Genomic DNA, 18,854 nt, shown 5'->3' with positions numbered 1-18,854 from the left:
CAACCTGGGCAACATGGCGAAACCCTGTCTCTACGAAAACAAATATAAGAATTAGCCAAGCATGGTGGCACGCACCTGTAGTCCCAGCTACTCAGGAGGCTGAGGTGGGAGGATCACTTGAGCCGGAAGGTCCACACTCTAGCCTGGGTGACAGAGTGAGACCTGTCTCAAAAAAATAAATAAATAAAAATTAAATACTAATAAATACTGTGAAAGAGATACCACCTACGCTTCTTGGTAATTGTTTGGTGAATACAGCCAACAAGAGCAGAGGCGCCTCTGTGGTGTTAGAGTGGGCTGGAGTGTTTCCACAAGTTTGCCAAATATTACAGAAATATCCTGCCCTCCTGCTGCACGTACACCTGGCAGGAGAGGAACCAACGGGAGAAGGTCTCGCCGGGAAGATTCCAGCCAGATGGGGGCCCTGCCTTGGCAGGTGCTTGGCATGGGAAAGGTGGTTCTGAAGCACCAAGGCAGGTGGCTTGTGAATCTGCCTACATTCCCCTAACTCTCTGAGGCTTGAAATATCCCCTCAGGGCTCCAGAGAGTTGCTGTTGTTCAGTTATGATACCCCATGCCCTACCAGCCTCTAGCAAAAACCATACATAGTGACTTGGGAAATTCTTTTCACTTTGCTGGGCCAAGACCCAGATGCTCTGTGGGCATGCTGATGGGGGCCTAGTGGTGTTACTCCTGTATTCCTCCATAGCAAAAAAATAGTGTTAGGAGAGATACAGGGAGATCAGGAGAATACAGCGTCCCTTCAACTTCTGCCCAAATTTCTGCAGTAGCCTCCTAACCAGTTTCCTTATAGCTCTCTGGTTCCCTTCCAATCTCTCCCCTCCTATGCAGCCAGAGGGATTCCTTCACACTGAAAGCTAATTTGTTACACTCCTGCTTAAATACATAAAATGATTCCATAGTGCTCAGGGATTAAGAGAAAAATCCTTAACAGATCTCAAAAGGCCTCGCATGGCTCCAGCGGCTATGTGGATCCAGGCAAGGCCTTCTGGGATCTGTTAAGGAATTTTCTGCCTCTCAAGCCTAACATCCCACCATGCGCCAAGCTTGCTTTCATTTCCTTGGATGCCCCAAGCTTCCTTCTGCCACAGGGCCTTCGCACATGCTGTTTCAGCTGCCTTAGTTCTTCTCCTCCCAGGCCCTCACCACCTCTTGTCACCAGACTAATTCTATTCTCCTCAGTCCTTACCTCTCTCACAAGGCCCTGGCCAAGCTCCCTCACCAGATCATGCCTCATACACCACCTATCATGGCAACGCGAATTTCTTTTACGTAGTTCTTTACAAAATTGCAGTTTTACATTAATTTATGCATTGGAATTCAATAAATATCTACTGAATAAACAAATGAATGAATGAATCACCCCCTTCTGGGGTGGAACAGAGAATCCCTCCGACCACACATTCTTACTTCCATCTCTTTGGTGGTTCTGTCCTCTCAGCATGGTTAGCTGTTGATTTGTATCTCTGCCCATAAGATTCTTCATTTCTGGCCAATCCCATTCATCCACTCATTTCTCCATGAACCCTTCTCTCATCTCCTACTCCTCACAGAACTTATTTGTCTCACTCTATGAATCCTGTTGCATTTTCTCTATTTTTCCACACTTTGCCTTGAATAGCATCAGCTGTAGACATGCTAGTCTTCCCTTTGGGGCTCTGAACTCCTTGAGAAAAGAGACTCAACCCAACATATTGTTCTGCAAAGCAGCATGTACTTAATAAATATTTATTGAACTGAAATACCACTTGTGAAAGCTCAGGTGATAGGAATAATCGCAGGTGGCAACTTTAAGATCACACCAAAACACCAATGCCACTTTCATTCCACCCACTCCGACTTCTAAGAGAGGATGTAGAATGCAGCTGGGAAGAGGGTCTCTCTCCATGGGGAGAGAGCAGCTAGAAATGCTGTGAGAGTTTTCTAATTAGCAGTAAGTTACCACCACCTTTGGGGCCCAGTGGGATTTCTCCTCTTGCTCCAGATGGCTGTCATGGCAGTAACTATTTCTCTGCATGTAAGATGGTCAGATTTAGCAAATAAAAATACAGGGTTTTAGGTACAGTTTACACTGCTTGGGTGACAGGTGCAGCAAAATCTCAGAAATCACCACCAAAGAATGTATTTATGTAACCAAAAACTACCTGTTCCCCAAACATTATTGAAATAAAAGTTTAAAAATAGAAATATTTAATTTTAAAAAATACAGGGCTCCCAGTTATATTTAAGCTTCAGCTTCAGAAAAACAGCCAGGCTTGGTGGCTCACACCTGTAATCCCAGGAGGCTGAGGTGGGCAGATCATGAGGTTGGGAGTTCAAGACCAGCCTGGCCAATATGGCGAAACCCCATCTCTACTAAAAATACAAAAATTAGCCGGGCATGGTGGCACACACCTGTAATCCCAGCTACTCAGGAGTTTGAGGCAGAAGAATTGCTTGAGCCCAGGAGGCAGAGATTGCAGTGAGCTGAGATCATGCCACTGTACTCCAGCCTGGGTGACAGAGCGAGACTCCATCTCAGAAAAAAAAAAGAAAGAAAAGTTTCAGATAAACAACAAATACATTTTTGCACAAATATAACCCAAATATTTCATGGCATGTACTTCTACTAAAAAGTTGTTCATAGTTTATCTGAAATTCAAATGTAATTGGCCATCGTGTATTTTATCTGTAATTTCATGCTTTTAGCATAAGCTTGAAGATGCCATAATATTAATTGGTGGCTCCAAATGAAAATTCATTTAAAAAAAAATACCAGTACAAAATGACCAGACGTGTGCAACTCCTTCTCACTGTATCCTTGTTTGTCTGCCTGTCTATAATATCACTGCCTGAGTCATTATTGTCTTAGAGGGTGGGTGCTGGATCTATTTTATTCTTTTTATAGAATCCTGATGTTGCATTCACATATGCACTTAAAGCATATTTGTCTTGCTGCCTGTGATGTCCAGAAGAAGGAATGGACTTTGGTAATAGTTTTTATAATGTTCCCACAGAAGATTTAAATTCCAAAATGATACCATAGTTTCCCACACTTAAAATTTTACATTTCAAAAAACACCATAAAATTTAAACGTGGAAACTAGTTTTGAACATTTGAAATAAGTTAACATAAAAGTTCAGGTTTTCATTCCCATGTGGTGTGAGTTTGTCCTGGGGCACGGGGTTGTGCAGGGAAAGAAAAGGCAAATATTCTCCAGCAATTTTCCTGGAGATGTGTGACTTTTCAAGCAAGAGGAAATAAAAGTGAAGAATGAGACATATCCCCGATCAAATTTTACCTTCAGAAATATTAACTGCTACAGTACACTTACTCCCCGCAACCTCAATGGAGGAGGCCAGATTCCTACAAGCGGGGAGGCCTTGTCTGATTTCATTATATCTTTTCCTCCTTTGCAATCCTGCAAAGTGATACTTTCTCTTTTTTATCAACATGGGTTGTAAGTTCAACGACTGCGCACATTCATGAAAGTGCCAAAGAGATGGGAACCTGTTAGGACTAAAATCCAAGCGTTTTCTTTTGACTGTACCCTGATCCTTGTCTAGATGTTCTTAAAAAACTATGACCTGACTTTTTTATGACTCAGATGTTTGTAAGACCCCTAGATCATTAAGACATATTTAAACATTCTCGTGCCCCTACTCCTCTCCCACAAGATAATGTTTTGTTCTTAGGCAACTGCCAGGAAAGCATTAAAAACATCTAGCACAAGCCCAATTTTCCCAAAAGAATGATTTCTTGTTTGAAGTTTAGGAGAAAAAAAAAATACATTCCTATCACTTCCATTTCTCTGTGTCTAATTTTTATTTATTTATTTTTAGAATATGTAAAGTATGTATTTTCTTAGAATAGTTAGGCCCTGGGGCATACAACCAATTTACTCACAAACAAACCCTATATTTAAGAGACAGAGTTGTTTTTTTTTTTCTGGGAAAATGAAACTGCAGGCTAGGAATTCATTTCTGTCCTCTATTTGTCATTTTCAACTTTGATTAGGATAATAATGCTTTGCTTGTGCAGAAGGCTCTATATAACTAAATAGTGTAAGTGACATGGACCTAAGGTGTCTATTTCCTACCAGCTCCTTTCTGCTCTCTACAGGGTTTCTTTGACCATGGAGGGGGGTGCTTCCAGGAGGCATGGGAGGTAGCTGTGGGCTGTGTTAATTTGTTTAAAGGATGGAGAGCCATAGAGAATTCTATTAACATAGATCTTGCTGAAGCATTCAAAATAAGCAGAGATAATACATGAGTTACTGTGAAATCGGGACGTGAGAGCTGGTTCCGATATTGCAATAGGAAACTACTATTCTTTTGCTTGACTGGCATCCTCTTAGACCCTCCAATAACTCTTCTCAATTTTTATGTTCATCTGTATTCTCAGCTCCCAGTGAGCCAGAAATTTCATGACATGCTCAGGCTAGTAGAAAATGAGAATACCAGTCGGCTCTCCAGAGGGCTCTGCTGGCATAGCTAAGAGCCCCAGGACAGACATGAAATGAAGATCTGGCTGAGAGAGCACTACAGCGCCCAGCTAGAAGATATTAACACAAGCTCTGATTCACATGGGACAGCAAAATATAATCTGTGTGTGACAGGAATCGACACAGCCTTCAACCCTGAGGTGGAGCGAAAGCACCCAGATATGCTTTTGCATTGATGGGAAGTGCAAGCAGGAGGTGAGGGGAGAATTTTGCCCATCACTCACCATCCCCCCCCCCACACACACATACATAGAGTCATGCCAAAGCATGAAGCAGCACCGAATCCCCAGCATTCAGCCATCCCTGGCACTGAGCCACAGAGAAATTAGTCAAAGGCTCTGAGGGCAGCTAGAGCACAAAGGGTCATTAGTTTTTAGAAACACCAGAAAAAGGACAATATTCTCCAGCTAAACCTTTCCAGCTCCTTGTTTTGCTTTGTTTTCCTCTTGTAGCACTGTTTCTAAATCTCTGAAGTGGTTGAGCACTGTGTCTGAGGCCAGAAGCTTTCGTGGGTCACTAGAAAAGAGCCTAGTGAGGGGGAGGAACTGGACTGGAACGTGGAAAGCTGGAATCGGGTCTGACCTGCCCTGCCGCCTTGGCAAATCACTCCTACAGGTAATGAGTGGGCCTCAGCTTTCTCACAACCAAAACTGAGATCCTGATGTGAGTCCTGCTCACCTTAGAGAGGAGAGAGAAAACCATGACCGTGACCGAGGAAGATGCCTCAGGACATAACTTCTGCACAGGGAAGGTTGTCAATTTCCTCTGCAGTATGGATTTATGCTCCTCACCTAACCAGCCTGGACTCCAGTATCCCTATCTGTTTAATATTAAGCTCTCTGAAATGTCTCCACCATAGGTATCTCATTAGTAGAGGACAAGAGACAAAGGTGATTTAATCAAAACAGCCACCATCCCCGACAGCAAAACACATTTACTGATTCCTAGAACGACTATCTTTCCTGAAATGTTAGTATGGGGTTGACCCTATTGGTTACATTTGAATTGACTTTTCCATGTTGAGAGAATTAAGGTCAAGAGAATGAACTAATAGCCAGCCAGTTTTTATACAACAACATTTTTGTATTCTTTCCTTTGTAGGTTATATTTCTTTAAAGCTCAAATTAAACAGCCACTTATCCTATACCCCATCATCTCTTTAAGTCTCCTTACAGCAGAAAAATTCTGGAGACATTTTCAAAGGTGGAAAATCCAGGCCCAGTACCTAGAGAAATTAAAATATGGAACATTGGCTCAAAGTTCATAATTAAAGGTAGTAAGGAATTTGCAGGTGTGTAGTTTTATCCCCCAGTCAGTAAAAAGAATCATTTTAATGTTGTTAATCAGTGGTTCAGCCTGGGACCTTGTTAAATTGATTTGCAAATGGGAACTTTGAAACATCCTGGAGTGGCAAAGTGTAAAGGAATGAGAGACGGGATGTGGGGCGCTGTGCCTAAGCCACAGTGCATTTCCAGCTCCTTTATCCCAAAGGAACAGTCATTGTCAAGCTCAAAAGCCAGGTCTGGACTCAGCTTACAGGTGTCTCCTGGGGACCTGGGGAGGAGCGATTCCCACTGGGTGAATGTCAGCAGAGAATGGCATGCCGGCAAAGGGACACCAGAGAATTCTCTGGTCGTAGGACGGGCAGCAAGACTGCTTCGGTAGATTCAGGACATGATTCTGGGCAGTTAGCAGCCTCTCTCCCCTGCTGTGTGTTAAGAACACTTGAGGATGTTTTCCCTTAGCATTTATGATGCTGAGGAAAAGAGATTTTGGAAACTACCCTGACAAAGAAATTAATGGAGGGTGACATGGGGATTCCAGCAAGGCCAACATACAATTGCCTCATTTTCATGGTATGTCAAATTAGATTTAGGTTTTGGCTACTGTGCTTGTCATGGGGGCTCTAACTCTCACCCAGGGCCAGCATCTCACAAAATTTTATGACTTTACACTGACTTTGACCTCCAAGGACAAGGGCCAGTGGGGAGAAAGACCAGCAGAGGCTCATTCCTCCTCTAGTCTCAACGTCTCTCTCCCTCCCTCTTTCTGGAACTTGTGCTCCTGAGGTGGACGTCTGACTGTGTCTTTGGCCACAGCCAGCCATTTGCACATCTGTTCCTGTGGAGTGACAGGCAGTGGGGGAGCTCACCGCCCACTTCAGGACCCAGACAGCCATGGTCCAGGCACTGCTGTGGGCTGGAGAAAGCTGGAAAGGACCTGCCTGTGGCAGGAATCTCTGGGCCCCTTCACCATGATCTCCACACTCACCACGTGTGTACCAGGAGGGCAGATCCAGACACAGGAGCCAGAAGGAAGCCCACGCGAGCCAACAGAACATAACCTCTGGGCAGGAAGAGGGAAATGCACTCTATTGCCCAGTACCCTAGCATGACTACCTACCATGAGCAGAGGTCTATCCAAACAGGCAGAAAAAACCTGGCACATGTACATTTATCAAACAGTTATGGAGCATCCACTGTACGTATTTACCTAGTAGGTACTTGTGGCCAACACTAGCAGTCATCCTCTAATACCCATTCTCCTCTTCCTTAGTCATGAAATGACCACCTAGAATAGAGACTACACCTCCCAGCATCCCTTGCAGCTAGCTGTGACCATGTGACCAAGATCTGGCTAATGGGATGAGAATGGAGGTTCTAGGAGCACCTTTCAGGGAGGAGGCACTTTTTTCACCTAATTCTTCTTTCCTGCTGGCTGGAAGATGTTATTTAGAAGTGATGTCTAGAATTTGAGCCACCTTGGACCTTGTACTGAGGATTTCAAAGCACAAGAGAGGAGAAACCTGGGTCTCTACAGACTTTATAGAGCCCTGAACCAACCCAGGAATTCTAACAAATAAGAAGAAAATTAACTTCTTTTTAAACTCATTCATCTAGGGTTTTTATGTTACTCACAGTCAAACTTAACCCTATTGGACTCAATATATATTTGTTTTATTTAGGCCTTCAACTGATTGGATGAGGCCCACCAACATTATGAAGGGCAATCTGCTTTACTCAAAGTCCATTGGTTTAAATGTAAGTCTCCTCCCAAAAAACCCTCGCAGAAACATCCAAAATAATGTCTGACCAAATACGTGGGCATTGCAGCCCAGTCACGTTGACATATGAAATTACCCATCATGGGGATGAAAACTGGTGAGTCACTGGCATATGAATAGCTGGCATGACTGTGGACTCTGGGGAGAGAGAAGAGAAGGAGAAGGCAGGGCCTAAGGAACATCACTATTCAATGATCAGATGGAGGAGAGGGCAGGTAGCTGGCAAAGGAGACAGCTGACACTTCATCGAGTCCTCAGATACCAGTACTGTAGGGAGAGCTGTGTGCAGGTAGCAGAGCCATCCCAGGGCCAAGGTGGGGCCTCAGTCTCCCATCGAGCAAGTTTCCAGAACCAAGTGAGATCAGGGTAGCACTGGTGTGCTGGGGGCTTAGTGCCAATCAGTGCTTGACCATTCTGGATGGGCCTGGCCTTGGGGACGTGTCAGGCCAAAGGCTCCGATGGCTTCTACAATGAAGAATGGAGGGCCACAGAAGCCAGGACCCTGAGCAGCCAGCAGAACAGCCAAGCCCCTTCCCTGTCCAGCTGTTCTCCAAGACCAGAAGATGTAATGCCTATTGCCGTTTTCTGTACAACATCAATTTTCTTATTAGGATACTTTTGGGGAACCAGTTTGAGAATATATAGAACTGCAATTTTGTTCAAAGGCAGTAACAAGGTTATAAGCATGAGGTTTGAAGCCAGGTGGGCCTTGGTTAGATCCTTGCTGTGATCCTGAGCAAGGCAGTCACTCCCTGAGCATCAGGTTCCATATGTAGGATTACTAACCCCTCCCTGATTCACCATTACGGAGAAGAGATGGTGCACTTAGCTGTATCTGGCACATGACTTCTACATGGTAAAGGCTTTCCTTTCTTTCTTTCTTTTTTTTTTCCTTCTCAAATCTATTGTTTTTATTTTTTTTTAAGTAAGCAGTGGTATATATGTCATCTTTTTAAATGTTTCTTTTGGGAAGATCTTATAGAAAAATGGCACCCTGAAACTTTCAGCTCTATATCCCAAAAATTGTCTTTCAAGAGTTAAAAAACTCTTTAAAATGAAGAGCTTTTTTTTAACTCTTTATGAGTTTTAAAAAAACCCTTAAAAATGAAGATAATATACCTGGCCTAAATCAAAATAATCTGAAAAATAGATGTGTCCCAGTGGAAAGCCTACAAAGGAATAATCTCCCATCTTCATGGGACCTTCTTTCTCCTTTCTTTCTAAAAGCCTTCTAAAGCATCACCAACACACCCCAAATTTTGCTTTTCTTTTCTATTTTATTACCATTTTTTGGCTGTTATCACTCCATGTTCCCTTGCATGTGTTAAATGTATACATGTGTTCATGCAACTGAAGTCATCTTTTGAAATACATACAAAAATGTAAATAGCCAATCTCGTGTTTGTGTTAGCCTTTGAAATCAGGCTGAAAATAAAAATGCATGAAGTCAGTTATAAATTGCTATTGCCAAACAGAAATGAGATGAGTATTTGCCAGAGGTCTGGGGCCTGGGGGGAAATGGGGAGTGATGGCTGATGGGCATGGTGTTTCTTTCTGGAGTGATGAAAAAGTTCTGGAATTAGATAGTGATGATGTTGCTATAGCTCTGTGACTATCCTATAAAACAATGAAGAGTACACTTTAAAATTGTGAATTTTATGTAGGTGAATTATGTCCCAATAAAAACAAATTTCTATCGCTTGGGTCAAATAGTGGATTGCCTACTTCTAAGGTCAAGTGTTATGAAAGGCGGGGCAGCATTAGGGATTCATACATGGCAGACAATGGCACCAGGACCCCGTGTTGAACTAGCAGAACTGACTTTGAGCATAGTACAAATTCAGGAAAAAGGACTCATCTAGAGAGGCTGGCGTCAATTTTAGGAGGACAGACTTGAGCTGAGTATGCAGGGAGGAATGAATGGACTGGAAGAGCAAAGTAAAAGACATTCCAAAGAGGAATTCAGAAGGAGGGAGAGATCATGATGCTCTCTTTACTTGGTTACTGTTCTAAACTTTCATTTCATGTGGCAGTGTTTTCAAGGGGAGATGGGAAGACTGGACTTCTAGGCAAAATCTTGTTTGGCTGGGCAGGGAAGAGCCACATTAGAGTGTCCCTTCACGAGCAGCCCTTATCTTGATGTGGGAGGTTGCAGGGCAGTCGTCTGAAGCCCTGGAGCCAGGAACAGTCACATGTCGTTCATTCTGATGCGTCTGAACTCCTGCATCCTAAGTCACGTAACTGGAGGCAACGAGAGCCTGTTGGATAGGAAACATGTTGACTGGCCCAGCCTTTGCAGCCTTTCCTTTGTAAGAGATGTCTAAGCTCTGTTTGAAAGAAATGAGGTTTCTTTGTTTTAAAGAAATAGAATACTGCAAGGGAGAGGGGGAGTTTCCCGGGCTGCCATCTTGTTTTCTGTGGGTGTGAAGTGAAAAACCTCTCATTTTTGGTAAGCTGAGCAAAGCCCAAAAGCAGGAGCAAAATCAGTCCACACTGGAGCTTTAAATGCCACTGTGAAAATTCGAGGCAGGCTTCACTGGTTAAACCGCAGCCTGTCAGGGAGGCTTCAGCAAAAATGCTGGCATGAGATCTTGATTCTTCTATAATAGGCCACAGGACAGTGGCCGTACTGCCCTGCCAGGTAACTGGTGGGGCCCGGGGCCTGGGGGACCACATCGTGATGGTTCATTCCTGGGCCCTGGGATCCATCTGCCTTTGCCTGTCACTGGAACCCATGACAGCAGTGGACTGAGCCTGTCAGGGAGGACGAGAGAGATGGAAGCAGCCCAGGAACTCTCTCAACCTGAGGCAAGTTGTGCCTCTTCCCTGCTGCCCTGTGCCAGGCCCCGAGCCAGTACAGAAATGGCACTTAGGTTGATATCTTACATTCAGTCCATTTTGCTGGAATGTTCTGTAAGCTCCCTCTTGGAATTCTGGGTCCATGACATTCTTTTATCCTTTGCTATTAACATTATCATTGTGTTAGCAGTATAGCTCAGTACGACTGCTATTTAAACATCCATCCCCATCCCTGCCCGCTCCCCCACCCAAAAAAAATACTGTCTGCACTGAAAAGAAGTGGTTTGGCATAGTGAAAGTTTTTAAACATCCATTTTCCAGATGGATATCCTTGTTAAATTTAAAAAGAAAAAAAAAACTAAACCGTGTGGAATGCTCCTAAGTGAGTATTATTGTTTACTAGACTTATTCCATCTTATGGCATTTTATGACAAAATATCAGCAAGCTCATAAAGAGGGTTTTTTTTAAGGTCCATAATCTTCCTAACCATAACAAAAGGGTGGTAAATATATTGTACAAGAGCACGATGGAAAAATGTGCTAAAGTATTTCCACAAATCAAATGTAGCACTTTGGCATTGGCTCTAAAGCATTAAATTTAGTAAATTAGAACCAGATGATTTTAAAATAGAAACTTACATAACTTTACGGTGTGATTTTTTTTCCCCCAACGCAAGTTTATCTTCCTGCAGCCGCGTTGGCTGCTACTGTAATAGGTATTTAAGAAGGAGGGCAGCCTCTAGGTATTATTCATCTTCCTAGCTCCCAAGGTGCCTAGCATTATATTGGGCAATTAGTAAGTATTGGTGGATGGGTGAATGAAATCTCAGCAGGGATTAACAAGTACTAGTTAACTGGCAAGGAAATGTAATATAAATATTTATACAGATCTACAGGTAGACAAAACACTGCTGCTGTCCCACACATAATAGTGAAAATATGTGTTGCTTTTCCTTTCATTGTTAAAGCTGTGGATTAAAATCAATGAACCTGAAATAAAAGGGTGGATCTGCTTCGCCTTTGGGTCACCATGCTTCAAACCACCATCACCCTGGAATGTTCCTAATACATAAGTCTCATTTCTATTTCTGCCATCATAGCAGCCACAGAAAATGCTCCTTTTGGTCATGTCTCCCTCTCCTCCCACACACAAGTTCACAATGTAGCTAATACCTGAAAGATAAGCTGGGAGTTCAACACAGCATATTGACTGAGTGCCTATAATCTCCAAGACCCTGTATGTGCTGCCACAGGGGGTGCAAACGAATAAGGTATAGTCTTTGCCTTCTAGGAAAATACTTTCCGGTAGAGGGTTAGTCAGCACACTGTCATTGCATGTAAAAGAAATCTAACTTATACTAGGTTAGTCAGGAAGGTGTATTTACGGCCTTCTGAATTGAGTTGTCTAAGAGCAGACTTCAGGCATGGCTAGATCCAGAGGCACAGACAACAGGATTAGGGTTCTCTCCATCTCTCCACTCTAAATGCCTTTGCTTCTTTTTGCACATGGACTCATTCTCTCTTGCTATTGACTCTCTCTACAAGGAGAAAAACATATTCACCACCAAGCAAACATTTACAGTCTATGATCCAAAGACAGAGAAGTTGTCTCTCTCCCAGGCTTCATATACAAATCTCAAAGAGATCTTGGATTGACTCTGAGTTACATGTCAAGTTCTCAGATTAATTACTGTAGAAAAGAGGATGTATTCTATGATCAATCAGGCCTGAGAGGTGGCTGGGACTCTCCCTTTGTGGATGAATGAAAAGGAGGTGATTTATGTCTTAAATATTGATATTTAAATATTGATGTGCCTTGGCAGCTGATTGGATGTGGGAAGCAGGTGGGAGAAAGAAATAAAAGATCAGTCTGAGGTTTTGATTCTAGGTGACTGGTAGGGACATAAATAGAAAGAGAATGGTTTAAAACAGACACTGTTTTAAAGGGAATTTATCATTCATAGGTGTATTAATCAGGGTTCTCCAGGACATGTGTGTATCTATGTGTGTGTGTGCGTGCACGCATGTGTGTGTGTGTGTGTGTGTGTAAAGAGAAAGAGAGTAAAAGATTAGTTTGTTTTCAAGGAGTTGTCTCCAAGTCCAAAATCTGCAGGGTAGACCCACAGCATGTGGACCCTGGGAAGAGCTGATGTTGCAGCTTGAGTCTGAAGGCTGGTGGAACAGAATTCCCTCTTCCTCAGGGGACCTCAGTCTCTTTTCCCTGAAGGCCTTCATCTGATTAGATGAGGCCCACCCACATGGTGGAGGGTATCTACTTTACTCAAAGTCTACTGATTTCAATGTTATCTCCTCTTTAAAACACCTTCACAGCAACGTCTAGACTAGTGTTTGATCAAATATCTGGGTAGCATGCATGGCCTATCCAGGTTGACACATAAAATTAATCATCCCAATATTTGACTATAAGGAGCTTATGAGACGCCTCTGGAATATTTGGGTGCAGTAGAAAATGAGGGCTTGGAACTCAGAACACAGGTTGGGAGATGTGATTGTCATCAGAGTAGACGTCATTGGAGAGCATGAGATAGATAAGGGAGAAAATACACAAGGAAAAGGGGCTGAGAATGGAACCTTGAAGAAAGGCTCCTGAAAAGAAGACTGAAACACATTGGCAAGAGAAGTAGAAGAATCAGAAGAGCCCACTGCTTTGGAAACCGAAGGAGTTGATTTCATAACAGGGGAAATAACAAGGAGTTTCAGGAGTTGAGGGGAGATCATAGAGTTGGCAGGCAGAGAAGAGTCCCCGGCTTGGACAATGGAGGCTGGGGGTTCCCCTGGAGCAGGACTCCTCAAAATGTGATCTGCAGACCTGCACCAGGCCACACACTGGACAGGCCCACCAACAGGTAGGTGCAGAAATTGAGAGCTAGTGCTTAGAAGCTCTGACAGCCATTAGACAAGAGTGATTTTTTAGCAGCTGAATTCAATTATCATCATGATCATCATCATCATCATCAAGGCTTGTATTTTGCCAGTCTTTTTCATTTCTTTTTTCTAGTAATTTCAACACTACTCCTATTCTATGCATCAATGGCTTTGATGGTTATTGATGGAACAGGGGTCAGAAGCAGATGCCTGGAGGACTGAGCAGGAGGCCAGGATGCTGGACCACCCACTCTCTGGTCATGGCAAGTGAAAGATAGAGGGCACTTGGTCAGTGTTGGGGAAGGAGAGGTGGCAAAGGGAAGATCCTGAAAACCCAGAGAATGTTGTTTGTGGCTCATATTCGCTCATCCACAGTAACAAAATGTAAAAATCTGGAGTATTTTGATAGCACACTCAGCAGCACAGCCTGATTGGAGTTGGCCTGAGGTGATATGTATTCTTTTACCCACTTGGCATGACTCTTTGTAGATTCAATTGCTGAAACATGCATGCCTTTGCTTATGGGACGCAGCCATGGATTTTACTGGGAGTGTCTTGTAATATGTGGTATATGCTCTAAATCTCTTTCTAAAATCTGAAATATTCTGAATTCCACAAGCTCATCTGGCCTCCAGGTTTTTGAACAAGGAACTGTGAATCTGTTTTTAGGGTGAGGAAGGCCAGAACTTACTTGCAGAGAGCAGGGTGGGAAAGATTAGGGGGCACATCAGAGAGGGGATGGTTAGGGAGCTGAGTCCCAGAGTGGGCTTGAGAGGAGAGAAAAAAAATGCACAGAGCTGTCTGGATAAAAAGGAAAGACATTTTTTTTTTTTGCCTGGTGACCAGAACTGCACAGGTGATGACTTTTGAAAATGTAGAGTGATTTTAAGATGGCAAAATGAAAACTGGGGGAAGACATGGCCTCTATCAGCTAGGGCCAGGAGGGCACAGCCTTTCTTCTTGTCACTACTCTCCACCCCTCCTAAGACCAGAAGCTCCAAAAGCAGGTTAGAGCATGAATCAGGAGAACTGCATGCCCTGGGTTCAAGAACACCCTTGCAACACTCCCTTGTCTACATCGTCAAGTCTGAAATCACAGGGTGCCAGGCCTTCAGCAAGTTAAGAGAACTTATACTTAGTGCCTGTAAAGCTCAGGGGTACCAGTGAGCGAGACTTCAAGTCTTGTGCATGCTCATTGCCAGACCCCCTTTGGCTTTTTGTATAAAGAAGAGAGCTGCTGTTTATTTCCGGGCTCAGTGGGCAGAAAGGAATGCTCCGTCCATACTCCGTTCGGCAAGTCAAGGGTGGACACTGGTGTCTTTATCACCACCCAGTCCTCGGCCCACACTGGCAAGGCATTCCTCTAGCAGACAAAATAAAAGATTGCTGATAGCTGGAGCACTTTGTTTGCTTTCTAAAACGAGTCAAACTCTTCAAAAGCTTGGCTTGAACCATGCAGGGTGTGCTGTGTTCCCGCCACATTCCTCTCACCCGCCTCTCCACCAGGCCTTGTATTATCCAGATTCCTTTCATGCGCTCACGAGCGCCAGCTGGCGGCTGCTTGGGCTGGCCGGACAGGCCAGAGGCTCTGGGCCCGGGGCCTGCTGGACATTGGCCGGCCTCAGCCGATGAGGGCAGTGGGGCACGGGAGGGAGGCCTTCTTGGAGGGCTGGGTCAGCTGGGTTCTTTTAAGGCACAAGGGGGAGAAAATGCATCTCCAACCCCTGAAGAAATGAGGTACCCTGGGCATTACTAGTGGCCATTTGGTGTTTAAAACACTCCCTTCTCCCCCATTGTGTACTGTCCCTACCTCCGCCCCCGGAGCTATGCTGGATGGCTGGTGTGGAAGATGGCTTCCGGAGGCCAGTGTGCGCTGGAGAATGGCAAAGCTCGGAAGTAGATTGGAAACAGAAAATCCAGCCCATCTAGGAAGCTAGGGCACACCATCCATAAGCCTTTTCTGCTTAGTCCAACTAGACAATAGCAAGACGTGGAGAGGGGAAGAGGGCTACAAAGTCGCATCATATCACATGATGTCATGCCATGGCAAGTAGGAAAGATCATGTCTTATACCACATGACATCACATAGAAAGTGTATGCCAGAGAAGTCAGGAAGACTTTTCAAATGTAAGAACATATAGAGGAAGCACAAAGGTTAGCAAGAAGAAGACCTGATGCCTTTGCTCCCCTTCATTTAATAGGTAGTATGCACCAAGATGATTGTGTTTGGGCAGTGCCTCTGGAAAGAGGAGACGGCCACTCTCATTTCAGCCATGAGAGTCCATTCCTGTTTATTTGATGTTGGCAGATCACTTCAACCTTTGTAAAAATCCACAGTGTGAAGTTTCTATCAGCAGAAAAGATTTCCATGACGGTTTCATATAACAAGTTGTTTATTTGGACAAACTAAAGCATGTAATAACAGAACACCTCACGGCTAGAGAAAACAGGAGAGAGAGGCTTTGCCAGGCAGTCTGCACAATTTTACTATTAAACTCCTTTTGTTCCACTGAACTCTATGCCTTTACCTAGCTGGGGACACATAAATAGTAGAAATGTGAACCTTGCACAATTATGGAGATAAGCCTAAATCTTTATGCATTTCTAATTTTTCTTATCACTTCACCTTTAAGTTAATTCATCCAAGTCTTTCATATAAAGAAAATGCTAAAATGGAGCGTCACAATTGCTTGTCACATTTCACTAGAGTCGAGTGAATTTATTTAACACCTAATTTAATCTGTCAACGTTTTTCAATTCTTTGAAGAAAAAAAGGTAGTAATTAAGTATTCCAAAGTTATAATAACACTAAACACCAAAACTTCACAATCGCACAGTTTTTTAAACATCAAGTCAAGATATTAGCCATAGTCACTCCACTTAAGGTGGTCTGGCTAGGTTTTTAGTAGCATGGTAGTGACACGGTTTTACATGTTCTATTTCATGGTTTATCAAGAACTAAGAGGGGCCTAAGACGTCCCATTTTAGCACTTCACCCTTGGGATAATTAAAAGCCACCTCAAAGAGATGGAAGGAAGCAGGAAGAGGGCTCAGTAGGAGTGGTGGTTGTAAGGGGCTGTACAGTGACAGCCTGCTCAAGCTCGGCTAAGTGGTAAGAGGCCAGGTCCTCGTCAAGTCTTCACAGTGTGGAGACCCACCGCGTCGCTGTAACCTAGAAGATCTAGAGAAACTGCTTCCATTCTCTGCTGCCTAGCGCCCCACGCACCCCAGGCAGCTTGTCCTTGAGATCGAAATGAGTTAGGAGGGAACCAAATGAGAAAAAATTCAGGGATCACGAGTCAAGGAGCCTTTTTAGAAGACACTACCCTCCACCTCCATCTGCAGAAACAAATTTCTTTTTTTTTGAGATGAAGTCTCGCTCTGTCCCCAGGCTGGAGTGCAGTGGCTCGATCTTGGCTCACTGAAATCTCCGCCTCCCGGGTTCAAGCGATTCTCCTGTCTCACCGTCCCAAGTAGCTAGGACTACAGGTGTGCACCACCATGCCCAGCTAATTTTTGTATTTTTAGTAGAGATGGGGTTTCACCATGTTGGCCAGGATGGTCTCAATCTCCTTACCTCATGATCCACCTGCCTCAGCCTCCCAAAGTGCTGGGATTACAGGTGTGAGCCACCGTGCCCGGCCTATTATTTTTTTTAATACGAACTTAACAAGTCTTTCAGAAAATAGAATGTATTCCTAGGACACTGTTGCTAACGAGGTAGTTCGGGGTAAGGTCGGGTAGCCTTCATGAGGTCTCTTGTGCCAAAATATTAGTGGAGGGAAAGTGAATGAAAGCCCCATTTCACAGTATATAAAGAATCAAGCATTAAAACTCTTCTTGGGCTTTTCTCTAATAATAGACTTTCATTCATTCCAAGAGCTTGACCAGTTCAACAGATAAAAGAGGTTTATTGCCTTGAAGTGAGAGGAGCTCATTCCCTTGCCTTCTGAGAAGTGGCTTATTTTTTCCCCCTGCTGAATTCAGTGAAGGCAGTGTGCACAGACAAGACACAGGCTTTGAGAGGACAAAAGATGGGGTTCAGTCACCTACATAAGTGCAAAACGGGCTACAACAAAAGAAAAGACAGAACCCTCTTCTATAAATTGCTCAAAATCTCATTGTGGAAAAGAAACTCTCACAAAAGAAACCATGTAAGGGAATACCAAGCACTAAATGGTGTGTTATATACATAAAACTGACTAGAGAGCATATGCAGATTTTTTTTATTTTTATTTTTTTAGAGACAGGGTCTCACTCTGTCTCCCAGGCTGCAGTGCAGTGGCACAAACATGGCACACTGCAGCGTTGACCTCCTGGGCTCAAGTGATCCTCCCCCTCAGCCTCCTAAGTAACTGAGACTATAGGCATGCACCACCACACCTGGTTAATTTTTTTTAATTTTTATTTTTGTAGAGGTGGAGTCTTGCTATATTGCCCAGGCTGGTCTCAAACTCCTGGGCTCAAGCTCCTGCCTTGGCCAACCAAAGTGCTAGGATTACAAGTGTGAGCTACCGCACACAGCTATGAAGATCACTTTAAACGGGTAGATTCCATAGCCTCATACTAAGCCTACTGCAGCTCATACTTAAAGGAGAGAGGCCTAAGCATTCCTAATTGTTTCTTAAGGGAAATTGGATTTGGGAAGCATTGACTTAGGCCACAGGTGACGGGAGTCCAGAGATACAGAGGAAGATTGGAGGGAGGAGAGCAACAATGGAGAGATTTTTCTAGGAAAGGTTTTATAAAGAAGATGGGGTACAAGCGGGAGGCACGATAGGATGTAGGCAAGCAGAGCCATGAAGTGGGGCAGAGTGATGAAAGAAGAACTACATACGCACAGGCTCCAACGTGCACGTGAGTAAGGGGTGTGTGCATTTGTATTTACACGGCTGCATCAGCCCTCCTCACAACTCAAGAACAATACCTGTTTCTCAGTTGAGCTTAGTCCCACAAGGGTGGAGACTCAACCTTATTGAGCAGACAAACATGTGCTCAGATAACGAAGTGCATTAATTCATTCATTCATATGAAGAGAATGGCAGCAATATAGCTCCATGGTCAGGGCCACACAGACTCAGAAACCAGAAAGCCTGGGTTCATAAACAAAATGGGCCATCACCCTGTAAGTTGGCGCATGCTGTAGAACTTCTCCAGTCTTGGTTTTGTGAAGTGTAAAGTAAGAACAATACAAGCTACCTCACAGGGCTGTTACGTGAGATGAATATTAAATGGACTCCTGCTTGTAAACATCTGGCACAGGGCCTGGCACCTCGGAGGGTTTCGGTGAAGGCTGAATGAACCAAGAGTCAGTTGGATTGAAGGAGAAAACTCTCAATGGCTGGTCTTTGAGGAGGTTTCTGGAGACTTGCAAAAGACTGGAAAAGTTGCTGCCTCTAATTATTTTTGAAATAAGTTTGGTATATGTAGATTGTTTTTAAAAACTAATGTCAAACTAGAAATGATAAAACATGGCCCTAGAATGGTTCCTTTTTAGGACTGGGCTTGTTCCTCTGGTCTAGCACTCACTCAGCTTCCAGATTGTTCCCCATAGATGTGGAAAGATCTATACTTTATTCTGAACTCAGGCATAGATGTA

Source organism: Pan paniscus, chromosome 5 (assembly GCF_029289425.2).
Source record: "Pan paniscus chromosome 5, NHGRI_mPanPan1-v2.0_pri, whole genome shotgun sequence".
Taxonomy (NCBI): Eukaryota; Metazoa; Chordata; class Mammalia; order Primates; family Hominidae; genus Pan; species Pan paniscus.
Note: the sequence above shows the minus strand (reverse complement) of the source record.